This window comes from Eubalaena glacialis, chromosome 4 (assembly GCF_028564815.1).
Source record: "Eubalaena glacialis isolate mEubGla1 chromosome 4, mEubGla1.1.hap2.+ XY, whole genome shotgun sequence".
NCBI lineage: Eukaryota > Metazoa > Chordata > Mammalia > Artiodactyla > Balaenidae > Eubalaena > Eubalaena glacialis.
The window spans coordinates 40,299,353-40,325,721 of NC_083719.1; the positions used below are offsets into that span (position 1 = coordinate 40,299,353).

Here is a 26,369-nt window from a genome sequence, read left to right on the forward strand (position 1 = left end):
TGTCTTTCTTATTTGTCATGTATTTCCAAGTAATTAGAAGAATAATGTCTAGCACAGAGTAGGCATTTGGTAAATATTTCATTTGATTGAAATGGGTTGAAGAATGAATAAATAATGAAAAATAATTTTTTGAGTGAATACTGCAGTTAATTCTAGAATGGAGATTTAATTTTTTATGTTTTCCAGTTAATGACCAACTCTAAATCATCCAGACACTGATTTTTTTTTTTTTACTATAACAATAGAACTTTAACTTTTAATTCATTCCCAGAGCTTAAAAAAATAGATTTTACTGTGAAGAAAAGAGGAAAGAGAAATGAAAGGTGATTAAAACAAATACTTCTTTCACATTAGCTGGAAAACAACATCTAGAGAATAATAATGTCAGAGGTCAGGCACAGTAGCTGTATTAATTTCCTAGGGCTACTGTAACAAAGTACTACAAATCATCTGGCTTCAAACAACAGATTCTTATTGTCTCACACTTCTGGAGACTAGAAATCCAAAATCGAGGTATTGGCAGGGTTGGTTCCCTCTGGAGGCTCTGAATCTGTTCCATGCCTCTCTCCTAGGTTCTGGTGTGTAAGTAGGTCCTGGTGTTACTTGGCTTGAAGCTACTTAACTCTAATCTCTGCCTCCATCTTCATGTGTCTTTCTTTTCTCTGTGTCTCAAATTTCCTTTCCTTTCTCTTATAAGGACATCAGTCATTAGATTTGGAGCCCACTCTAAATCCAGGATCATCTTATTCGAGATCCTTAATTTAATAACATCTGCAAAAACCTTATTTCCAAATAAGGTCATAATCATAGTTACCGGGATTTAAGAAGAACATCTCTCTTGGGAAGACACAATTCAATCCTCTACAGTAACTTTCAGGTATTGGCCAATGGAAGCCAATACTAATCCTCTTCAGAACTATAAATCCAGTTAAGTTCACCTTTTTTCCCAGTCTTGGTCCCTGAACCAAGTGCTCTGATTTCTCCACATATAGGTTCAGGTGCATTCCAAATCCCTGACTAATCGAGGCATGATTTGGTCCTTCCTGTGAGACCGAATCCTGCCTGTGAATGCCTGACACACTGGGACAATGACCACTTGCCTTTCCAGCCCCCAAGTGTCAATTCCTGCCCTCTGGGTGCCAGATCACTTCCTTTAGCATCCTGTCTAAATCATGACAGAGGTACACTGAGCTTTGCTCACCTGTAGTTTTTTTCCCTGCTCCCCATCCCAGCCTGTGGTTCTACATAGAGGACACATTTCCTATGAGGTATGCAAACCCCATCTGCCCTGTGTTGTCAGGAAAAACCATGATGTCTTGTATATTCAACTGCCCTTAAAGCAACACACTGCCCTGATGTTTCTTCTTCATTGAGCTAAGAAGTTGCCTGAAATTCAACATTAAAGTGTTTGAGCTTCAAATGTGTTCTTAGAGAATATGTCTGCCAGAAGAGAGAGAAGAGTGCCGTGAGGAATCAGGGACAACACAAACCTGGGAACTAACTAGCGGGCTCTAGAGGAGGATCTGCCTTTCTCAAATGTTTTCCTACACCTGACCTGCCTTCAGTCCAGCCATTATCACTAGTAATTTTCAATGCCTTTTCCCTCAGTCATCTCAATGTGATGGTGAGCATGGAAGAGGGAGAATGTCAGCTTCCCCAAAGTTCAATTAGTATTATTTTACTTCATGTATAATATTGCAGGCCCTATAGAAATTTTAGGATGATAAATTGATCTAGCGCATGTTCTTTGAGGTTTGTGGAAAAAGAGCCTCACAGATGTGAAATTCAGCTGGATGTGGATAGGCACCATGTTCTTCTGGTTAACACGCTGACCTGGGCAGGGAGACTGGTCACTCTGTTCCGAGTAAGCTACTAAACAGTTTTGTGAGTTCAGGCTATTGGAAACTTAGCTTCCTCCATCAATATAAACCAGCACAGAGATTAGACTCCTCTGAACTCTAAAAGGTATAGTTATAATTGTTAGACAGGATTCAACACAACAGAAAGATTCATCACAAAAAGAAAAGAGAATTGAAGTAGAGATCTGCTGACTCTACACAGTAGCAGTCATTAGTTACACTTCCCTATATGTTGACACTTGATGCTGGAATGGCCATTCTGTCACCAAACTGAAACTAGAACCTTGTATTCATTAAATTGAGAGCTGAGATCCCAATTGCTGGTAGTCTGTCAGATCTTAAAAATTAATAATTTCAAATCAAATTCCAGCTGTTCTTGAAAAATTAGGAACTCCCCATTACTGAGCATGCAGTTTCATGAGGCATTAAACCACTGAAGCTGAATGCAGCTGCCCGCATTAGACAGAGCACAGGATTTCTAGTTTGCCACAGTCCTCACCACTCCCTCTTGTTTCCCTGAGGCTGTAGCTGAAAATCAATTGCTATGCCTGTGCTATTTTTCCCACACTAGGCTTGTTTCAGGCATTTACAATACAAACCTGGCCCCTAGAAATTTGCAAATTTGAAATTTGCAGCTGTGGTGTAGCATCCCCAGAGTCCCTCTAAATGAAGGTATGTCCGTATTGGTCATCAAGCATTTTCTGTGGAAGGATGGATCCTTTAGAACCTAGACTTCTAGAGGGAGGATAGACCTTGATTGTAAGCCTCTGCTCACGGCTCTAGATACTGAATTGTGGACTTTCATTCAGCAAGCACTTGGCCCATGTATGGAGCACTTCCTAGGTGCCAGGAACTGTGTGAATCCAGAATTTCTGTGTCAAAAAATTCCATCTATGAAGACTTTGAGAGTGCTCTGGAAACAACAATATGGGGCTGGGTAACAACAGGAATTTAGGCTTACCTTCCTCATACAGCTTCCTCTTCAACCTGAGCCTCTCCCCATCTTTTGCTCAAGACTGCCACAAGAGTAGAGGGCCTCTATAGCACTTTGGAAATACACTTTGTTGCATATACTTACTTTTGTCTCAAGATTGGATCTCTTCTTCTGTGTTGTAGACGACGAAGTCCATGTCCTTTGGGCAGACTGTGTAACAGGTCACTTAGGCTTTTGCAGACTTTGAAAGATCAGGCAGGATTGATTGGTTTGCAATGCAATACCTCAAGCTGACCAAGGATAAAGTTTCACCTATGAAACAAATATCAAATCAATTTTTAGATGTTCCTTAGCTAAATCTTGCTCATAGCAGGCTTTTCATATTCTTTCAGCTCCCTCAGTTGCTTTTGAGATTTTTCCATACCAGGGCAGAAGAAAAGTAAAAACAATTCCAAAATCATGACTCAGAATGAACCAGTTCTGCCCCCACATGAGGGGAGAAAGAAGGGAGGGGGCAATGAAGATGCAACATGTTGGGATAACTGGATACAATATAATCAGTTTTTCAAGAATTTACCAAGTTATTATCCAAGGAATGATGTTCCCCTTCCCTTGTGTGAACATTCCCCTTCCCTTGTGGGATGTTTCCCTTCCCTTGTGTGTCTACCATTAGTAGACACTTAAAATGGTGTACATATTGTATAAGTTATGAAGTTTTTGAGGTGGGAGCAATAGTTAGAACCACAAGACTTTGTTTGCACAGACAAATGATATGATGAAGTAAGACAGTTGTCTAAATGTACCATTTTAATGATTTGTATAGCTTGTTCAACTGATGGAGAGAATATTAGCTTCATAACCTGATAGAAGCATAGGTCAAAAAACTGAGAGTTTTAAAACAGCTGAAATGATCTCTGACTTCATCAATATTCCTTTAACCTTTGCTGGGAAAGCTATATGATTCATCACAATCTAGAGAGTTTCCATTAGAATCAGCCTTTACCTTGAGACCTCAGACTCCTGGAATGTATCTGACTTTCTCTCCTATTTATTCTAAATAAACTTTGCTGATAAGAGAGATTATAAAGAGGATCTCTATTTGCTATTGTAATCAAAATTTCATCTTGGTCTACAAATTCCTAACTCAGCTATCAACTGTTCACAGTAGCCTTCTATTGGTCAAGCTATCATTGTGTTAATCTTAATTATCCCACGTGTCAAACTCCAAATACAAAATATATATTCAGCCTAGGTCTTATTTAAAAAAAAAAAAAAAACAAGCAGTAAACAAATATCAAACTCTAAATAAATGGTGCATGTGCAGAGGTGCTTAGGGGTGAAGTCTGAAACCTACTTTTAAGAACATTAAAAAAAAAAAAAGATGGATTAATGGATGGCTAGAGGAATGATGGACATATGTGTGATAAAGCAAATATAGCAAAAGCTGAACTGCAGAATCTAGGTAGTGGGGATATGCAATGCACAATTCTTTCAACTTTTCTGTATGTTAAAAAATTATCATAAGAAAATGTGAAAGGAAAAATTCACTTGAGGTATGATATGAAAATATTGAATAACTGGATAATATGGGCACTGACCAACCAGAACAAATGTTGGCAGGAACAGGCCAGTTATCTGCATTGAATCACCCCTATTATTTGTGCTGAAATCTAGGAATTCTGGGGAATACAAGAGATATAATTATAAGATACTAGGCCCTGATCTCTGAGAACTGACACTTTTATGGGGGATAAAGGTGTATACAGTAGCACAGTCAAAAATAAAATTCACACAACATGAGTGCATTAGTCAGGGTTCTCCAGAGAAACAGAACCAATAGGATATATACAGATATATTTATGAGAGGAGATTTTTTTTACAGGAATTGGCTCACGTGGTTATGGAGGCCAGGAAGTCCCACAATCTGTCGTCTGAAAGCTGGAAGACCAGGAAAGTTAGTGGTGTAATTCAGTCCGAGTTCAAAGGCCTGAGAATTGAGAAGCTGATGGTGTTAAGTCTGGTATGAGTCCAAAAGCCAAAAATCAGGAACACTGATGCCCAAGAACAGGGAAAGATGGATGCCCCAGTTCAAGCAAAGAGAGCAAATTCACCCTTCCTCCACATTTTTGTTCTAATCAGGCCCTCAGTCAAGTGGATGATGCCCACCTGCACTGGTGAGGGTGGATCTTCCTTACTCAGTCTATCGATTCCATTGCTAATCTCTTCCTGAGACATCCTCACAGACACACCCAGAAATATTTTATCCACTATCTGGGCATCTCGTAAACCAGTCAGGTTGACACATCCATCATCAGGAGAAAATGAAATTCTTTTGTTTTTAATTAATTTGTCTTTCCTCCTGAGCCCCTAAAATTGGTAGCAGAATAGAAACAACTTTCATCAGGTTTTTAACTTTATTGTCATCTGATTATCTTAATGCTTCCTTTATGATGGTAAAGCTCTTTCTTAGAAAAATAATAAGATAAGTTTTGTCCCAGACTTCTTGGTCTTCTCTCCATCTCTCTGGCTCCTCTCCAAAATTATGCTTGAATGTACGTGCCAGTGGAAGGGAGGTGTGTGTCTCCCACAACCTCACAGTGGAGAGAATGAGACAGTCTCTCTCCGGGCACTGCATCTCTGGCCCTCTGGTCTCCAAGGCAATGCTGTTATTTTACTGCTGCCTGCTTTATTTGCATTTACAATTGAATCCAACAACTGTGACAGCTTAGAAAATCTGCTCTACTTAGGGCTCCAAAGAGTTCTCTGTGCCAGTGGACCCCACACTGGCTTTCAGCTTCCCCTCAAACCCTGCGGTGGAGCCTGCAGTGACTACTTGGTTTCACCTATGCACAGTGGAACCAACTGCTGCCCAGGAAAGTTCAACTTCAAGGCCTCCTCTCGCCTAAGCAAATGACACTGCCAAGTTGCCTTTACCAAGAGATAATGCACTGGCACCCAGGTAGGTAAAACATCTTGTGCAGAGACCTCCTTCGGGAGGCCCACCCTTTTCCAGCACGTGTCCCCTTCTGCCATCTGCAGCCTCTGAGGATCTGGAAGAGTGAGGAGACCAGGTATTGGAGCCACATGCTTTATTACCTCCCTCAAGCTTTTTTTTTCTCCTAGCAATGAGGGTGTATTAGTTTCCTATCACTGCTGTAACAAATTACCACAAACATAGTGGCTTTAAACAACATCCATTAATCATTTCATAGTTTTATAGATCAGAAGTCTGGGCACAGTGTGGCTTAGTGAAGACTTCCACTTAGAGTCTTACAAGGACTAAATACAGGTATCATCATACTGTGTTCTGTTCTGGAGGCTCTAGAGAAAAACCACCTTCCAAGCTCTTTCAGGTCATTGGTTAAGTGCAGTTCCTGCTGTTGTAGGACTGAGGTCCTGGCTGGCTGTCAGCAGGGATGGTTCTTTGCTTCCACACGCTGGCTGCATTCCTTCTCATGGGTTCCACGTGACTTCCCTCCAGCAACAGCAGAGGGACAGTTGCTCTCACACTTCAGATCTTTCCCCTTCCGCTGCATCTCTCTGCCTTCCTCTTCTGCTTCTAGCCAGGGAAAAGTTCTCTGCTTTTACAGGCTCGTGTGATGAAACTGAACCACCTGGATAATCCTGGATAATCTCCCGATTTAAGATCTATAACATATTCACATTTCCAGGGATTAGTGTTTGGACATCTTTGGCAGGGGGAGGGTATTCTGCCTACTATGGTGGGGGGTTATTAATGATTTCCTCTTCCTGGATGAACCTCTGTTAGGTAGAACACTTTGATCTAATTACCTAGCCTATTATTGATATATTACATGAAAGCCAAAAAAAATATTGGTACAACAGTTTTGACCTATTGCACATATAAGAAAAATGAGGCTCACAGAATTTAATTGTCTTGCTCTCACAATCTGAATATTCAGTGTCTGTCTGTGATGAGTCACATAAACAATATTCAGACCATTTTTTTTCCACATTCTCCCTCTTTTGGTATGTGGAGTCATTTTTTCAGTTCTGATGACATCCTGAAGACAGCCCCTAGGAACTAATGATGTCTATTTTTAACGCCATGGTACAAGATCAATCCAGTTAAGCAACATGGGCCTCCGGCAGGCACTGGCTTCTTAGGTTCCCACTTTACCTGTGGTGCTGAGGTACTTGGGGACCTGGAAGATCTCTATCTATTATGAACATAAACATCAAAAAGTAAAGAGAAGAAAAAGAAGTCATTTATCCAAGGCAGGAAAGTTTGTCACAAATCCAACTGTTTTCTTCCTGAGTTTCCTCTTATTTTAATAGAGAGGCATGCTATCCACAAGAGGCTGAATTCTAGAGCATGAGTCCTGGTTTACATAATTTATCTTTGTCACAAATCCAACTGTTTTCTTCCTGAGTTTCCTCTTATTTTAATAGAGAGGCATGTTATCCACAAGAGGCTGAATTCTAGAGCATGAGTCCTGGTTTACATAATTTATCTCCTAACCTATTTTATAATTTTAGAGGAGTCAGGCAATATACAGAAAAATGTGACCAATTTAGACAATATGGCAAAACATGCCATTTTGTCTCATTTATCATAATAGGAATTTAAAAGGACACTCATGAGCCACTTAGAACCCATGAGTTAGCTAAGCAGAACAAGTGGTTTTGAATAAGATCTACCCTTAAATCATTTAGTGCCTTGCTGCATCATGAAAAGCAAGTACTGAAAAAAAGAAAAACCTCTGAGAGTCATAACAATCAACTTCTCAGAAAAACAATTTCACCCCTGCTTAAAGGGCTTGCAAGGTCAAGAGGACCACCTTTATTCTAAGTTCCAATCCCTCTGCGATACGTAGGTGCATTTCTCCCCTGGCTCTATGACAGGGGAACGGAACCTGCTTGGCCACCTTCAGCCTCCCGTGTAACAGTCTCCAGCTAGTGTGTTAACTAACTCTGGGCACTCTGTCCAGCAGAAGAAAGAAGCTGTCCACAGCCAATTTTGAGACAAGAACACTGAACACAGAGCAAGAGCAAAAGGAGAGGGTCAGGTTTGTGCAGTGGGCGGGTCTGCACGTTCGGACACGGTCAAGCCCGATCTAGCCTTCTGCCCACGGGCTTCAAGCCCCTTTCATGGAAGAATACAGTGGAAAGGGAATCACATCCCCCAACGCGCCCCTCACGGTAGACAATGGAACTACAGACTGGGATCTCTTAATGGTTTATGAATCATTGTTCTTCTGTGAACACAGGAGACTGAGACCTATAGTGAAGAGACTGTTTTGAACACCAAACGCAGCCAGCAGAACCTCTCCTAAGAGGCAGAGACTCTACTAATGGAATCTCTCAAAACCACTAAAGACACTACCAGCATCCTACTTCAGGACCCACGTGCTCACATTATGAACCAAGGGTACAGAAGGTATCAGTGGTACATGTGATTTCCACTGAACCACATCATCACAGCTACCATAACATCATTTTTGCTGACCACTGATACAGCTCTTGTCACAATACATCAAAATTATTCATTTAAATCATAATTATAATAAGTTAAACTTTATATATGTTATCTCAGTTGATCCATGCAGTAACCTGAAGAAGTAGACGCCATGATTGTCCTATGTTATAGGTGAGGAAACTGAGCAGGGGTGAGGTTAAGTCATTCCCCTCAGATCACACAGCATCTGCTAATCCGGATCCACCTCCAGGGCCCAGCCCTTGAATTCTGTGCTAATAATACCTGCAGTGGCCTGCTTTTCCTGCCAGGCAGCAAGCTCACTGAGGGTGTAGGCTGCTTACTACACACCTCTGCATCCTCCATGACTGACATATAATAGCTGCTTAGAAAATGATAAATAAATGTCACATGAATAATCCCACATCTTGTCCAACACAGTCCACTGATCCTTCTGGCTAAAACATACTTTCTTTAAGGTCATGGACAAAGACTCATTCGTAGGAAGAACAGACTGAGGAGATGGTAAGTGGAATCTGGTCAAGTGGCCCATAACATTCCTTGAATTGGCTATATTACTGGTTACTTGCCCTTATAAGCTATTGGAGGTCAGGGTGACAAACTCATTTGGCAAAGTTTCCTTGACTCAGTATTATTTTATTATATATAACATATGAGTTATTAATCAAGCTATAATTTACTTACATTTATACTGAACCAGGTAAGACCTACATAATCATTGTCTAACAAGTATTACTGTTTTCTTCATTACTCAATTGGGAGATGAATTTTGGGGGAAAAAAATTCAAATATAGAAGTACACACAGGAAAAGATCAAATCCTCTACATTCTCTGTGTTTTCCTCCCAGAGGTAATGACTATAAACAACTATGTATCTTGCTTTGCATTTGTATACAACTTTTCTCCCAAATAAATGAGATTACATAAACTGTTGCACTAAAACTAGATTAAGTTCTGTAACAAAGTAAGAAAGAGGATGGAAGTATAACACTGTCTCAGCAAAGGCTGCTTGTAGAGTAGGTGGGGCTCACACTCCCACCCTCCACTCCCACCTGTTCTGAGGAATTCCCCACTTCTCATAGACTTGGGGGACCTCCAAGCTTTGTGAGTCTTTGTAAGTCTCTATTAGGAAATTAGGAGCAGATTCGTTTGCTAATAAGCTCAAAATCTGGTGCATCCTTCATACTGATCAGTTATTGCTTAAGTAGTGAAAGTGAGAGTAATTTTAATTGAGTGAGTCCACACTTTCCGTTTTCAGACCAAGCCTTAAAGACTGGTCTTGCTTGGGATTGCTTGTTGATTTTTATTCAAAATAAATCTTGGACATCTTTCTATTCTTCTTAAAAATTGAGAAATATTCTCAAGTATGACTGTTCCATACTCTAATTAGTATTTCCCTTTTGATGAAGGAGATTTAGGCTCTTCCAAGATTTTTGCTATTAGAAACACTACTGTGATACATTTCCTATAAAAGTAGTAGGACTTATTGTAGAAAAAAAGTTCAAAATGTGTATTAAAATACCTTAAAAAGGTAACTGTTATGTATGGACGGCGTGGTTGCATCCCCCCAAAGTTCACATGTTGAAATACCTCAAATGAGATGGTGTGTTAGTAGGTGGAGCCTTTGGAGATAATTAGATTTAGATGAGGTTGGAAGGGTGGAGCCCCCACAAGGAATTAGTGTCCTTATTAGAAGAGAAAGACTAGAGCTCTCACGCTTTCTCTGCCATGTGAGAATACAGCAAGAAGGCATTGTCTGCAAACCAGGAAGAGTGACTTTACCGGGAACAGAATGAACTGGCACCTGGATCTTTGCCTTCCCAGTCTCTAGAACTGTGAGAAATAAATTTCTGTTGTTTAAGTCACCTAGTCAATGGTATTTTTGTTTTAGCAACCTGAAATAAGACAGAAATCCCATCTGAAAAATATAATTGCTGATACTATCATAAAATATTTACTTATTTTGAATCATTTTCCCAAGTATATAAAATATTAGTTTATATGTTTGGCTAATGCTGTATATTTGATTGTGTATCGTGCTTTGTATTACACTTAACATTCTATCATAACATTATCTCAATCTATTATTTATTAAAAACATGATTTTTAAAGGTTGCCCACTGCATCATACGTATGTAACAAAATTTATTTACCCGTTCTTCTATTTTGGCCATTTACACTGTTTCCAATTTTCAGTTATAAACAACGGTCAAATGAATATTGTAGTAAGTCAACCTGTAAGGTAGGTAATGTTATAATGAACATTTTATAGATCGAGACCATGAGCCACAGGAAGGCTAAGAAGCTTGCTAAATAGAACAAGTATATGGAATAGAGAAAAAGAGGGAAGAATGATAACTGTTGTTTCACACTATTTACCCTCTCTGCCGCAATTATCTTACTACCTCACAACAGGATTATTAGGATCAAATGAAAAAATGTTGAAATTACTTTGAAAGAGAATATTATCATGGAGCACTTATAATGTCCAGATGTAACAGGGAATAACAAATCTGACTCCATATTAGAGCTGCTTCTTTTACCTTAACCTTTGTTTTCTATTGCGTTCGTTACAAGTTAATCACTAAAGGGATGTTGTCTATAGCTTAAAGTACACATAAGCCTGTCTCCAACCCCCATGCCTGAATGTAAAACTAATATACCTTTGTTCAGCTCACAGGAAACATCCTGACCCAGCCCACCTGTGAATGGCTGCAGGAAAGGAGAAATTAACACATCCCCTCCTGGAGGTGGGCGGAAACCAGATATTTGCAACAACTTATGGCCTTTTTACTTTACCTCCTCACCTTCCCCTTTCTTTGTTCTATAAAAGAAACTAGCATTCAGACCTCAGGAAGATGGTTCTCTAGGACATTAGTCCACCATCTTCTTGGACTCCCAGCTTTTCAAATAAAGTCATTATTCTTTGCTCCAACACCTCATCTCCTGATTTATTGGCCTGTCATGTGGCAAGCAGGATGAGCTTGGACTCAGTAACACAGATATTAAATTAAAAATGAAGGTGAAGCTCTACTCAGGGAAAAGAGTCAAATATAATGTAACTATTACTTAACAAATTTCCATGCTGTGGGAGTTTACCTGAAGATGACAAAAATGTGTTACTGTGTGAAAATAAACAAATTTGCATTGGATAGTTAGAAACTTGACTGTTCTTACTCTTATTTTATACTTCCTTGGTAATTCCTTTTTATATGTGAGTTGATTCCCTAGGGGGGAAAAATGTGTGCTAGAGCTCTTATCTGATTTATTAACAGTTTACTTTTTAAAGTGGAATTCATATTTGTATAATTGTGAATGACCTTTATGATTTTTAAATCTTTTTGCATCATTCATGAAAGATAAGTCTAAGGCTGAATATGGTTTTGGTGGCTTAGGTTCAATAAGCTGTTGAACCTCATGAAAGTGTTTCTTGTAAATAAAAAAAATATATCATGGAATTAATATAGAGTTCAATTTATTAACTATTAATACTAGGGGTAATACCAGGTAATACCTTTGGACTGCTACCTAGGGGCACTATTGTCTCATAAGTTCAAAGAAACAGAACAAAAGGGAAAGGGAAGGAGAAAAATATAAGTTGAATAGAAAAAAAAATAAAAAATCAGAAGGAACAGTAAGGAGGATTAAAGAGGTAGACATGAATGAGACATTGCCAAAAATTTGCAGCAAGTTACACTAAATGTAGCAAGGTTTATATGTTACCTATGTTTTTCAGTAAAGATTTCAAGAAAAATGTAAATTTGGTGTTGGAAATTATAAAGCAGTACACTCAATACAAGCTGTATATTATATCTCTTCAACAAGTAAATCATGATCAATAGAAGATCTTACACATGTTTTATAATCAATATCTCAGCCCCACCTACCACAGCCATGAAAGCTATCTTTTCTCAATTCTAAGGAAAGGAACTTTAGCAGAAAAGTGATTCTGTTTAGAAGTGGTAACTCCACCCATTCCCCCAAATGGTGCTAGAGTCAGTTCTTCTGAGGCTGAATATTCCACCTACCATAACTTGATTCTAACTCCTTATTCCAATTTCCACCCCCTTCCAACCATCATTCTCCTAATCAGAAATATCATAAGAAATCAAAACATTGCTGATGCCTTCAGAAATCCTGACATATCAAGTGGATTTTCTTCAGTTCCAAGGTATAGAAATCCCTGCTCAAACTAGCTTAAAACTATAAAAGAAATCATTGTCCCATATTACTGAAGATCCAAAGCAAGTTCTGAATCCAGGAGAGGCTTAATCCAGGAGTTCCAAGGAGGCCACAAAAACTCAGTTCTCTGTACCTTTGCTGTACTATCAACGGTACCCACTTCATCCCTGAACTCTCCAAAGAGGCCTAGCTGTTTCTCTGGGCTCTGCTCTGGTGATAGGAAGTTTCCAGAGTTCCAAACCATGCATCCTCACATTATACCAACCATGGGGAGAGAGAAAACATCTATGTTCCAGAAATATCAGTGTGTGTCATGAACTCTGACTGGGTTGCTGCCAACTTCAGAACTGGCCAGAAGAATGAGATTTGTTGATTGCATTTAGTCACTTAGGACTCAAAGCCATAATTTGGAGTGGAGTGGACACTAGTCAAACACGTGACTGTTATTGGGAAGTATTCGGTATCCCAAACCAAAGTTGAGCTCTTCTTATATAAGAGGGGGATTGGATACTAGGCAATAATAGCAACAACACTCCCACAATAGCTGCTGTACATAATGCTTTAGAAGAGGGAAGACAGTAAAGGGAAAAAGGGTAATGATATCATGATAGCACATAAGATCCAGAAGTTGTTCTAAGGTCTGTACAACAGAACAGATCGAGAAAGAGTTAAATCATACAACCTCACACATCAACAAATACAATCTTAGAAAAAGCACCCTAACTTTCGCTTACCTGGGTTGCATATACCCATGAAAAATGTGTAATGCCATTTTCCTCATCCTTACTGAAGTTAATCAATTTTGAAAGAGCACTGATTAAAAGTTACGAAAATTGGAAGAAAGATATGATCTTCAGAAAACATTTCAAACATACATTAATATAGCAACAAACCTCCTAAAAAGCAGATAGTGATACATAATGCAGACATTCTTAGTCCTATGAAACATGAGAGGAAAAAAATTCAGGCCCACTCTAAATGGAATACAAATTTATTGTAGAAGGCAGATTTTACTGCTACTTTGAGAGAGCTGTTATTGTCTAGCATGTCAGCTCTCCCATCTCCCACAACACATCTTTGTCACTGCACCGTCACTCAAAATATGAAAAATCATAGACCTCAAAATATTTAGAAATCTGTAGTTTGTTGGCAGTGCATTAGAAGACAACATATTTAATAAGATCAGAAAATCCAACAAAAGTCAGTACTTCTCCGAATCAGAAAGTGGCAATGTTTTCTCTGCAGGTACTGAGAGAGAGGTTGGCATCACACCAATCAACCCTTAGGCTCAGGTGCCCCCAAGAATTGACTTTCGACAATTCCAATCTATTACACTGCTCAGCTTCTTTCCTACCTTAGAAATCTGCCGTCTAACCAAGGGCCTGAAGGGTTCATGACACAAGTGCATAGGACTTAGCCTGCTGCCTCAGGGCACATTGACACAAGAAATTATGGACTAAAAAATATGTGACATTGACTGCAAAAGATATTTCAACTCATTTATTTATTTAATAGACAATTACTGAGTATATTTTTGTGCCAGATATTATGATATGCAATAGAAATATAAACCATGAGTAATAAAGTTTAGTGAAGGATAGTGACAAAACTACTGTGTGATACAGTCTAGATCTGTGATTGAGAATTGAGACAGGAGCTAGGTTTATGGGATCAGAGAGAAAGAGAAGCCAATCCAGAATGGCCAGGTCTAGGGTCAAAGGAAGGAAGGAATGCAAAGAATGGGGGAGGCTGGAAAAATACATTTTGATGAGCATGAACTTAAGATGAGTACTTCAAGCAGGTGTATTCAAGGGTCTTTGCAGTGTGGGTGGGGGTGAGGGATAAGTTAGGAGTTTGGGATTAACACATCCACACTACTAGATAAAAAAATGGATAACCAACAAGGACCTACTGTATAGCACAGGGAACTCCACTCAGTACTCTGTAATGACCTATATGGGAAAAGAATCTGAAAAAGAATGGATATATGTATATGTAGAACTGAATCACTTTGCTGTACACCTGAAACTAACACAACATTGTAAATCAACTATACTCCAATATAGAAAAATTATAAAAAATTTTTTAAAAAAAGAGTCTTTGTAACTAGCTAATGTAAATAGGTATTTCCTAAAAGTGCACTTTCAAACCTTTATGCCAATAATCGGAAACTATTAAGTACTATACCTAGGGCAATCATTTGTCAGCACTGATATATACCTGCTGTTACAACAATATTTATTAATGGTACCCCCTTTCATCCTCAAAAGCATCCTGGTTTAGACGATAACTTGTATGGTTACCTTACTTTAACAAAATATCAGTGGGACCTTTTGTCACTCCACAATTTAAGTAAATTGGCCTAGAAGCCTCTCTCTTCCCTCACACTGTCTTGGCCTTTGGAAGCCCAAATCTCTCCCTGAGATTTTGACAAATTCCCAGGGTCTTACATTAAGCCAGACTTCTGGGCTCCCATGACCTTGCATTCTCCCTGTGGGCTGCCCTCATGGCCCCAGGCAGAAAATGCATCCCTACACATTCCACAAAAAAATACACTCCCGCAATTAGCATTGAAATTCTTTTTTAGTGACGACAAGTGGAAAACAGAGCAGAGGTGTGCAACACTCATCACCCAGAAAACTAATTTCATCTGTAAAGTATGTATCTGTCTTCTAATGGCAGTGGTTCAGCAGTTTCTGTCTTACCTCTTCTCCCAGGTCGTGTCCAGTCTCACGTTTTTGGGTTTTTTAAATAAATTTATTTATTAAATATTATTATTATTAATTTATTATTAATTATTATTAATTTATTATTATTAATTTATTGATATTATTATTTATTAAATAATTTATTTTATTTTTGGCTGCCTTGGGTCTTCGTTGCTGCCCGTGGGCTTTCTTTAGTTGCGGAGAGCAGGAGCTACTCTTCTGGCCGTACGTGGGCTTCTCATTGCGGTGGCTTCTCTTGTTGCAGAGCACGGGCTCTAGGCACGCGGGCTTCAGTAATTGCGGCTCGCGGGCTCTAGAGCGCAGGCTCAGTAGTTGTGGCGCATGGGCTTAGTTGCTCCACAGCATGTGGGACCTTCCCAGACCAGGGCTGGAACCCATGTCCCCTGCATTAGCAGGCAGATTCTTTTCTTTTTTCTTTTTTTTCTTCTCTTTTCTAATCTCGGCAGGCAGACTCTTAACCACTGCGCCACCAGGGTAGCCCCCAGTCTCACATTTTTCCAAATCCTCTCTCTCCGCATTTTCTTTTCTCCCCCCTTCTTTATCTTTTTCCCTTATCTCAAGGAGTCAATTTAACCATTTCTCCCTTTATCTGATGTACGTTCAACATGAGATCTTGGGATCTGCTAACATCTGTTCTAACCCCCTGTGAGGGGACAGCGGCAAGTTCTCTCCTAGTGCCAGTGGAAGCAGAGCTGGGAGTATGGGGAAAAAGGAATGGAGAATTAGAAGTAGTATGTCTTGGGGAAGAGTGGGACAAGAAAGATCACAGAGATCCAGACAAATATGCAGGTGACTATTTTTATAGGTACTTTAAAAAAATAATTATCCTAAATACACCTAAAAGTCTCCTGTGCTTGATTTTCCTTTTATGGAAATTTATTATTCTGGGGAAAAAATCCATGACTTCTTCTCAAAATAAGTAAGATAAAGTACATAGTAAAAGTAAAATAAGTAAGATAAAGTACATAGACGGGAAATATAGAGGAAGGAGGAAAATTTGGTTAGTACATTTTTTAAAAACGCATTTCACGTGTGCTAGGAACAGGCTGCAAATTTGACTCAGTGCTTCCTAGAAATAAAAGCAAAGACCAAGAGAAAACCAGTAAAAAGATTCTTGATAGCTATAAGAATTCAAAAAAAAAACCTCAGAAAGAGATGACTTTCTTATTACTAAGACCTGAGAAGAACTTCTCCCATGAGTTTTCGTTAAAAGTGTACTCTGAGATGTAATGAACCTCTTCCTCAGCCATGTCCCCTTAAGAACTTCAAGTTTCCTTCACATGGCTGCTTCTTCTTCCATGCAAGTTAATGGCATATGCCCAATGTAACTGATTAAAAACATTTTTAGAAGAGGCTAAAACTACATGGTAAAAATTTGTAACATGGTAAAGATTTGTAACATTTTGATGGCTTGATATACATTTTTTTAAACCATCTACAGCATTTGAGGGTTTGCCTAGTTTTCAGTCAATCCTCCTTGATTATAATTTCTCAAAGCCAAGATTTTGATAGGAATTGAAAAGCAAAGAGTTCAAAATTGTATTCTTTGGCGAGAACTTATAATGTTGATACTGTGTGTTGCTGATTAAGGGCAAATCCATATTCCTTGACAATCAGCTGAGCAGGTTTCCTATAGCAATTAAACAGCCTAATCAAGACTTGCTGCTGAATGGATGGCTACCCCATCTACACATGAGGTGGGTCAATAAACTCCTACTGGCAGAGTGAAGGATTCCTCAGAACATAGTTCTGGGTCTGCTCCAACACTTGGACAAATAAGCAATCAACACCCAAGAATTCTTTGCCATAGAGCATGGGCATAATACAGCACCAAGAGAAGTCTTACTTTGAGCAATATAAGTTCCCACTGCAATCCAGTTCTAGTTTGCAGAATGCACTATATGATATTTGATCTGCTAAATAGAATTTGGTGGTCTCAAGCTATTAAATATTGGGTGACATTTCCTGAAAATAGCAATTTAGGTTTTGAATCAGATTATCTTGAACCATTCTCTATAATAATCATTAGCTGACAGAACTTGCTTTAAGCCATTCATTACTTAGGACAGAAGAATAAGTTCCTATTTTCTCATAATGCGATGAAAGAAAACAAGATGTTCTTCCATAGGCTGAAGAAGAAGTGGGAGAGCCGTGCTTGAAACACAGAGAGGTAGTGGCCTAATTCCACTGGAGACAGTGCAAGGCCTGGTTGGGGAAGCACAGAGCCACAACCTGGAGGCTGGGATCTGGGTTCTAGTTGGAGTTCTACTATTTACATGGTGTGACCTGAGTCCATCACTTAAACTCTTTGGATCTTTGTCCTTCTTTTATAATGAGGAAAAGGGAAGGCCCAGAACAGATATGGTTCTTAAGTATTTAAAGATATAGAATTTCTTCAAATAATAAAAAATTTGTTTCTACTTTGTGTAGTATAGGTGATTGCGCTGTTGACCTGAAACAAATAGACTGCCAGATATTTCTCCAGCAAAGACGAGTTTATTCAGGATCAGCAGAGAATTGCAATTTGAGGTCTGCAACCATGGCAAGCCATATGCAAGTCCCTGCATGGCAAGGGAAGGAGAATGCTTTTATAGAGGGGAAAAGGAAATTGAGAGGGCTAGAGTAAACAAAGAGTTCATGGCTCTTCATTGGCTGAGTCCTTGCCAGGAAAGGAGAGGAATCTTTCTTCTTCCTGCTGGGCTCTACTATCATCAAAGGGTGTGAAAGTGTCCCCTCCTGGTTTTCCAACTCTATTTAACTGAGGTTTCTGTTTATCAAATGTTTTTGCAGCATCAATATGCCTTCATCAGAGTGTTAAAGCAATTTTTCTGCTCCAAAATTAATGTCTTCCAATTTAGAATAATATGCATAATATACCTTCATCAAAAGAGGGCAATGAGGAGCTATAGATAAAATATACAGTATCCTTACCTTTATACATGATACTCCAACAAAGGTATATGTTTTTCCTTTTCTTGTATATAGATTCTGTGGAATACAAATATGAGGAAAACTACCAAAATGGAGTTTCTAAGTTCTCAATAGGGGAAAATGTCAATCCAGAATTTCTTCATTTATATATCCCTATTTTAATGAAAACCATTTTCTTTAATGTTATCTATGAATAAACTTAATTGTAAAACATCTGCATTGTTTTAGTTCCACACAGATCAATTTATACAAATAGCCTTCACAGGAAACAAAAGTTGAGCTCATTTTTTCACCAAAGTGGACATCTGCTAACCAGTAAGGCTATATATGCATGTGGCTTCCACATATTTCACTGGCAAATGTTTCCCTCTGAACCAAAGTGGATCCTTCAAATGCAAAGGAATCCACCATAGATAAGGAGTCTATTTAAATAATGCAGGAATGAATGTGTGAGTTCCAATTCTTCTTAGTAAGACCGGACACTCCCATGTTACTATTCTTGAACAAAGTACGTCCAATATTCCAATATGCACAATGACAGGAAAAACACAATGATGATGATCATTTATAGATCTTAAATAACTTTAATCTTTTAAGTAGAGTTCCTCTTTCACAACTCTTTGAGTATATTTTCCAGCTAGTTAGCCTTCAATTCATAAAAAAAAGATAATTATTCAAAAAGTCAACCTAAGTCTTAGATTTGATCATATACAATTCAAATCATGCCCAGTATTTCACCAGCCAAAGTGCAAATTTTAAACTATAATTTCTTTCTTGCTTTTATCCTCATAGATAAATATGGAGACTGAAGAGGAAATCCATCACCTAGAGAAGCATCATGACCACACAGAAGAGGATCAAAACTGATTCTGAATTTTTCAGAAGAAAACATAGTTAGATTACAAATTCCCCAAGACATGTAACATTTAGCATCATTAAAACTGATGTGTATTAAACCAATATGTGGTAAAACCACTCTGGTTACAGGTGAATGCTTCTTATATGTCCTACAAGGAAGTAGCTAAGGCAAAATACCCAACTCCTTCAGCAGTGTAATTAGAAAAGAAAAAAGAAAAAACTTAACTATGAAGGTAAATACTCCCATCTTGTGGCTGCTGTTGAAATAACATGTGTTAAATGAGGATTGTTTGCTGTAGAAAATTTAATTCAAGAAATCATCACAAACATCACTGCTATTGTTGATCCTTCCTAAGTGCCAGGCACCATATTAGGTACTCTATGTACACCATCTTATTAAATGCTCACAGCAACACAAAATTTGAATGTGCCATTTACATTTTTCAGTAATTCATGTCATTTTATAATATGAAAGTTACTTTTTGCTACTATAATTTCACTTTTTTATTTAGTTGTTGAGAACAACTGAAATCCTGGCTGGACTCATATTCATTGATTAGTCATTTTTTCTAACAGAGCTTGGACCTCTTGGTTCTCAGTCTTGTGCTAAAATATCCCATTCCCTCTTGTAGTATATTATTCTCAGTCATATGTGAATGGCTCACATTCCATTCATACAGACCTCAAATTTAAAACTATAGTCATTATGATTGTCAAGTAGTTTTTTTAATCAAAATAAAGAATATTAATTTCTTTCTTTTTGGCAACTGAATACACTGTTACAATTGATCTCTTACAGGAAAGGGATTTTATTTTTAATGACCTAATGTTAGATCAGGTCAAAATACTACTTCTGATTGGTCAAAGGCCACCGAAAAACTTCCAGAAGAAAGAACAAGTACAATTAGTCTTCAAGTGCCAATTCACAAGAGAACATGACATGAAATTTCATGCCTAGAAATATATATTATTAACAAACTAATTTTATAAAAAGGAATTCTCAAACCTCCATGCCATGGAGCCCATTTTACGGTATCATCTAATTCTAGCAAAACTGATGAGAGGCAGAGAGAGAAACAAAGAGAGACACAGACAGAGTTTCAGAGATAGAGACAAAAAGAGATACCCATTCCAGTCACATCTCTTTTCAAAATAAAGTTACATTTTTCTGGAATATTTGTTAAGTTTACTCTAAAGACTTCCTGGCAGATGCAGGAGACAGAAAACACAACATTACTGTAAGAAGTTATCCACTTCAGAGACCCTAGTTGTTGGTTACTGGTTTCGAGGCCTCTGCAATTAGATCATGGCAGTGAGCTAAGCTTAAATAAAGAGTTCCAGTTTTTCAAAGCTTGCTTAAGCTTGGAAAAGATAAGATTGGCCAGATAAAAGCGATCTTCTTAATCACTGTTGTTTGGTTATTTCCAGCCTGTGAACAATGTGTAAATTCTATTTTATGCCAGGAGTGGGAAACGATTGCTACCTTACCCCCTGGCTCCACCACACACTCTTTTATCATAAATTATTGGATCTATGGAAACTGAAGAGAACTTTCTTCCATAAACTTTTATAGGCAAGAAGGATGAAGTTTTCTGGTCTATTTTTATATGATTATTGGGAATATATAACTTTCCTTAGTTTAACTAATTTCAATAAGGTAAAACAAACATTTACGTTAATTAAGAAACTAGTAGGACTACATGTTCTTACTCAAAAGAGAGGCAAGAACTATACAAATGGCACATACTAAGTCTTAGGTGATAAAATTTGGTTTTTGAGTAAGAGTAGTGTTAAAAAAAGGTATACCTGAATCAAAGTTTTAAAATTATTTTTAAAAACTAATCTAAATAAAGTTTAATTTTTTTATATTAAAAAACTTTAAACATTAGGGCAGAGTTTCCAGTTCAGCAAAATATGGTCCCATTCTCCAAATACATGTAATACTTTATACCATACCAAAATAAATAACCTGTTTTCATATTTTTTAAATAAACCCGATTTTTAAAGTGAGCTCTCATTCTTGCATATTCCAAATGTGTAACTGAATCTCCAGCTATTCATACAATATGAACGTAGTTTTATCCCCATGTTATACCCATGTTATAGCCCCCCAAATTGCCGTCTTATGACTTCTGAAATAAGTTATATCCGGAGACTAGTACTACAAGTTGAAAGCTTGCCTTAGAAATTGTGTGTATTCTGTCCGGTTGGCCAATAAGCAGAAGATCATGAGTGCTGTATAAATTAGCTGCCTACTAGAGGGAGGAGCATATCAGTAACAAAGTACAGACGGTATAATGGTCTTCACAGCCTGAAGGAGCCCCTGAGGTCATGCTTCAACATCTGTATGCATGACTTAGCACTTGAGCTACTGTTAAAATTGAGATACCAAACTGGGATATGTACAATGACCAAATTAGCGCACCACTGCTTCTTGCTAATGTCAAATTCCACAAGGCTTTCTTTCTCCTGAATTATGTCATTAACTCCTTCCAATAAGAACAGCAATCGAATAAAATGGAAACACAAGCAGATGGTATCAAATCCTAAAGTACCATTTAGATAAAGTTCTCTAAAATAATAGGATGTCTATAGGACAGTTTGAAAACAATATGGAGAGTAGTCAGGATTAGACTTAGAAAAGGTATATCCATTAATAAAACCTGTGGATTCTTGCTCGCCTCAGGGGAGAGACAGAATTCCCCTATTTCTCCATTGCCCCTATACTTAGGAAGAAGAACGAAAGTAGCTAAGATATAACAGCTCTCTTACTCATCCCTCAGGGCCCTTCCTCCGAGAAAAGAACCTTCTTCCCAGTGGAAATATAAACTCTACAACCTAGCCTCTGTAAACTTGAGGTGCTTGGGGCAATCTGGAGGCAAAGAGAGAAGAGACATCACAGCATACATAGGACAAGAATGGTCTAGATAAAATATGTGGTCACACATATAATCTGATTCGAGGAACACCAAAGTGTCCTCAGAAGGATCATCCTTTCTCTTTGAAGACACTGAATTGCCAGCATTCTAGATTCGTTTCTTTCATTTTAAAGCCAGAGAACTTTTTGACTTTCAGGAATTCTTTATTCAACGGCAATTATCCATGTGCAGGGTAAAACCCCTCTGCAGTTAACATTTAAGTGAGGATTAGTTGACTTTTTGCTGAAAAGCAGTTGAAGGAGAAGATAGCTGCTGGTTACCTACCAGCACAGAAACAGCAAAAGAAGAAAGCATGAGTCTTAAAAAAACATACTTTGTCTAGCATCTAACTTTTCCCAGGGCTGATACTCTGCTCAAAATATCTGCTTTTGGTGGCTCCTCTAAGCATAAATAGCTATGAATTGTGCCTCTCAAAATAAATACGAAGGCTGTGGGAACATCTCACAGCCTCTCTAATTCACAGGCATAGGTTGTATTTTGCATTTGGCAAACCTATATTCTGATTTCTATCACTGAGATGTCTACTAATCTGGTTCTCAAGAATATCACATAGGGACTTCCCTGGCGGTGCAGTGGTTAAGACTTCACCTTCTAATGCAGGGGGTGCGGGTTCTATCCCTGGTAGGGGAGCTAAGATCCCACATGCCTTGAGGCCAAAAAACCAAAACATAAAACAGAAGCAATATTGTAACAAATTCAATAAAAACTTTAAAAATGGTCTAATAAAAAAAAATCTCTAAAACAAAAATCACACGGCTGAGTTGTTTTACTATAAAAGGGAAGTGCATCAAAAAGCAAGGGAGAAGTTACTGACAGGTCTGGATCTCTTGGTTCCTACTGTAAGCTCTTGCTTCCATTTTATCAATTTATTCCTTAAATAGGCATATTTGCATTCATCAGTAAACCTTTGTTCTCGAGGATTAATATGTAACATCGCCTAGTTGTCTGCATTCTAATTAACTTGTCTGTCTTCTACAAATGTGGGAAGAGACCATTTGAAGTAATAGAAGGAATGTCAAATCTGGAGAAATGCACATGAAAGGAGAAACTAAGCCATCACTGGAGACTCCCTGTCTCCAAGGCTGCAAGTCTTCTAGGTTTGCCCCAGTTTCCAGTGACAACATAGTGCCACTATCCTTAAAACCTTTCCCTCTAGGAAAAACCTGACACTTACTGAGCCAATTTCGAGAAGATAATCTACCAGACCTAACCAGGGCCCCAAAGTGAGAACAACCATTGGTGAAGCAAGTACATTTTTTTAAAATATAAGTTTATTTATTTATTTATTTTTGGCTGTGTTGGGTCTTCATTGTTGCGTGTGGGCTTTCTCTAGCTGTGGCACGCGGGCTTCAGTAGTTGTGGCACGCAGGCTCAGTAGCTGTGGCTCATGGGCTCTAGAGCACAGGGTCAGTAGTTGTGGCACACGGGCTTAGTTACTCCGCGTCATGTGGGATCTTCCCCGACCAGGGCTCGAATCCGTGTCCCCTGCATTGGCAAGCGGATTCTTAACCACTGCGCCACCAGGGAAGTCCAAGCAAGTACTTTTAATAAAAAGAAGAACAACTGCTCTCATCTGATTGGAGTATAAATTTCTTTTGGTATTAGCACCTCTGTACCAAATTACCTTTAATATCTTACTGTTCTCTTTGGGGAGTAGGTGTCATTGAACAAGTTTCTCTCTTCTCATAAAACTCCTAAATTTGATTTTAACATATCAACTTCCTTCATCTAATCCAAGTAAGAAAAAAAAAAGGGAAAAATATATATATATCTTTCTCAAACTCCTGAAATTCAGATAATATTTCTTTCTTTTCCACTTTAAGTTAAAATATTTCCACTCTCTTTCAAACAGACTAAACCAGTTTCTTGCTGTGCCTTTTGGTGGCAGATAAATCCTGGACTGTATTCTTCAGGTTAAGAATGAAGGCCATAAACATTAGTGTGCCATGTGTTAAATTTATAGAACTTTTTAAATAGGATGCTATTCAGATTAAGGAAAAACGCTGGACACTTCAAAGTTTGAAGTGTTTTGTAGATTCTTGCCGAAAGATAAACAAGAAAACAAGAAACATATAGTGAACATTAGACTGAGTTGATAAACATTTCTTCAAATAATGTAAAATGTATTTATCAAATTAATTTCACTCTGGCTGTGTGATGCTAAATTTGCAACGTTTTAAATTGTGGGTTCCTAGTTACAAAAGCACCCCACACACACCTTTGGTGCTCACTTTTGTTTACATTTGGCAAATGGTGTCTTCCTGCTGTTAGCAAAGGAAGGCTTAAGGAGGCTTATGACCACCTACACATCAAATAGTAGCTACAGACATCGTCCTTCTTAAACACAAGTTAGATACGTATGTAATAATTATAAAGTTGAACTAAAATGGTCAGAACAAAATGCAGGAGACCAGTTCAATAAACTCTTAGCTATTTGAAAGCTCTCTTGAAGTATTCATGAAATCAGAACTACAGCTGACTTCCCACTTCCTTCACATAAAACTGTCTTGGCTATAAAAACTTGGCTTACCTCCAGGAGAGGATATTTAGTGGACCAACCCCAGAAATACATAGTGAACGAGCCCTGAACTTCATTCTCAAGGATTCTTGAAAGCCAGAGAGCATGCAAATGAGACTTCCTAAAACTTAAAATGATTTTAGTTGTTAAAAATGTATATACAAATCCATATAAACATTTAAATTATAATTATATGTACATATAAGCATTATATGGGAGTAATTTCTTACAAAGCTTGATAACAATTAACTCTATGCTTAAAATATGTTAAAACCTTTCATCTTTAACCCCCCCTTGTTTTTTAAGTCTTTATTGAATTTGTTACAATATTGCTTCTGTTTTATGTTTTAGTTTTTTGGCTGCCAGGCATGTGAGATCTTAGCTCCCCGACCAGGGATAGAACCCTCACCCCCTGCATTGGAAGGCAAAGTCTTAACCACTGCACCACCAGGGAATTCCCTCATCTTTAACCCTTTAATCTTCTGTCCTTCAGTTCAATACGCTTTTTAAACATCTCGCAACGTATAGGTGGTTTCTGAAGTAAAAGATCCAAGATCTAACACCTATTCACTTAGATCCACTTGGCTTTCCACAGGCAAGTGTCCTATAAAAAGGAAAAAAAAAATTTAATCAGATACTGTTAAGAACCAATAAACCAACAAAGTCTCAGGAATAAGATTGTCACCTCTCCTACAGACAGTAAGATTGCCATCATTCAAACCCTGCCCCAAGATGCTTTTAAAAATTAAACCAGGGCCTCCCTGGTGGCTCAGTGGTTAAGCATCCGCCTGCCAATGCAGGGGACACGGGTTCGAGCCCTGGTCCGGGAAGATCCCACATGCCGTGGAGCAACTAAGCCTGTGCACCACAACTACTGAGCCTGCACTCTAGGGCCCATGAGCCACAACTACTGAGCACCACAATTACTGAAGCCTGCACACCTAGAGCCCGTGCTCCGCAACAAGAGAAACCACTGCAGTGAGAAGCCCGCGCACCGCAACAAAGACACAACACAGCCAAAAAAAATTTTTTTAATAAATAAAATTAAAAAAAATTAAACCAGGAAATTATGTCTGTGGGAATTGCAAACATTTCCATCAATCCCAACAGAAATGCAGAGGTCTGAGAAAATCTGAATAAATGAAAAACTTCAATCAAGCATGAGTTCAAGAAGCTCTGAGCATAGTGGGAGAGAAATTAATTCCAGGAAGGTCAATAGCAAAATCTAAAATCTCTCTATTCTCCACCAAAGAATTCATCCTACCTCAATGTAATGAATTCTAGAACCTACAGTCATTTGGATTCAGCCTTAAGATGAAAAACTACCATGCATCCAGAAAGGTGTTTTTCTCATTAATCTCATAACAGAACATCAAACACAGCAATCTAAAGTGGACCAGCTCCAATCCATCTGCAGCAATCAGACTGTGGGAAAGGTTTCCAACCATACAGTGAAAATCAGAAATGAAAGCTTTATCAAAAAATATAGTCATCTCACAAGAGGAAGGAAGCCTCCCTCCTCCCTCCCCCTCCCTTCCACCCACTACCTCACCCCACGACTTCAAATAATCCCCGAATCTGGGAAACATTAGTAGAGTTGCTCCAGCTGATCCCCGCCACTGTCTGCAGTAGATGAAGGTAGTCTCTGCGGTAGCAAATGTGAAGGTTTAGTGTAAAGTGTGACGTTCATTTCAGTCACAGAGATACTCCATATGAAATAAAGAGGCCATTGATAGAGAACTGCATAAACGTCTTACAAGCATAGAACAATATCCTGGGTGAGGAAGTGATAAATAATAAGGCATTCTGACCACACCTGCTACTCGTTAAGAGACAGAAGCCTCTTAGACACCATTAATACTTTCAGCATCTGCCAGAGGAAATAGAGGGCTTTATAAAGGACAAGATGTTTTTAAAAGGTGGTGTTAGGACTGAGCAGATGTGTTTCTATTCGCTGATTA

General features: G+C 38.4%; 1 long non-coding RNA gene across 1 annotated transcript in view; it reads right to left on the minus strand.

Moving 5' to 3' along the window:
- Positions 1 to 26,369, minus strand: part of LOC133090799 (uncharacterized) — a 303,518-nt gene that overhangs the window by 150,744 nt on the left and 126,405 nt on the right. Inside the window, exon 3 of the long non-coding RNA XR_009700813.1 lies at positions 2,938 to 3,105. This is a non-coding gene — a long non-coding RNA (uncharacterized LOC133090799). The remainder of the gene's footprint in view (positions 1 to 2,937; positions 3,106 to 26,369) is intronic.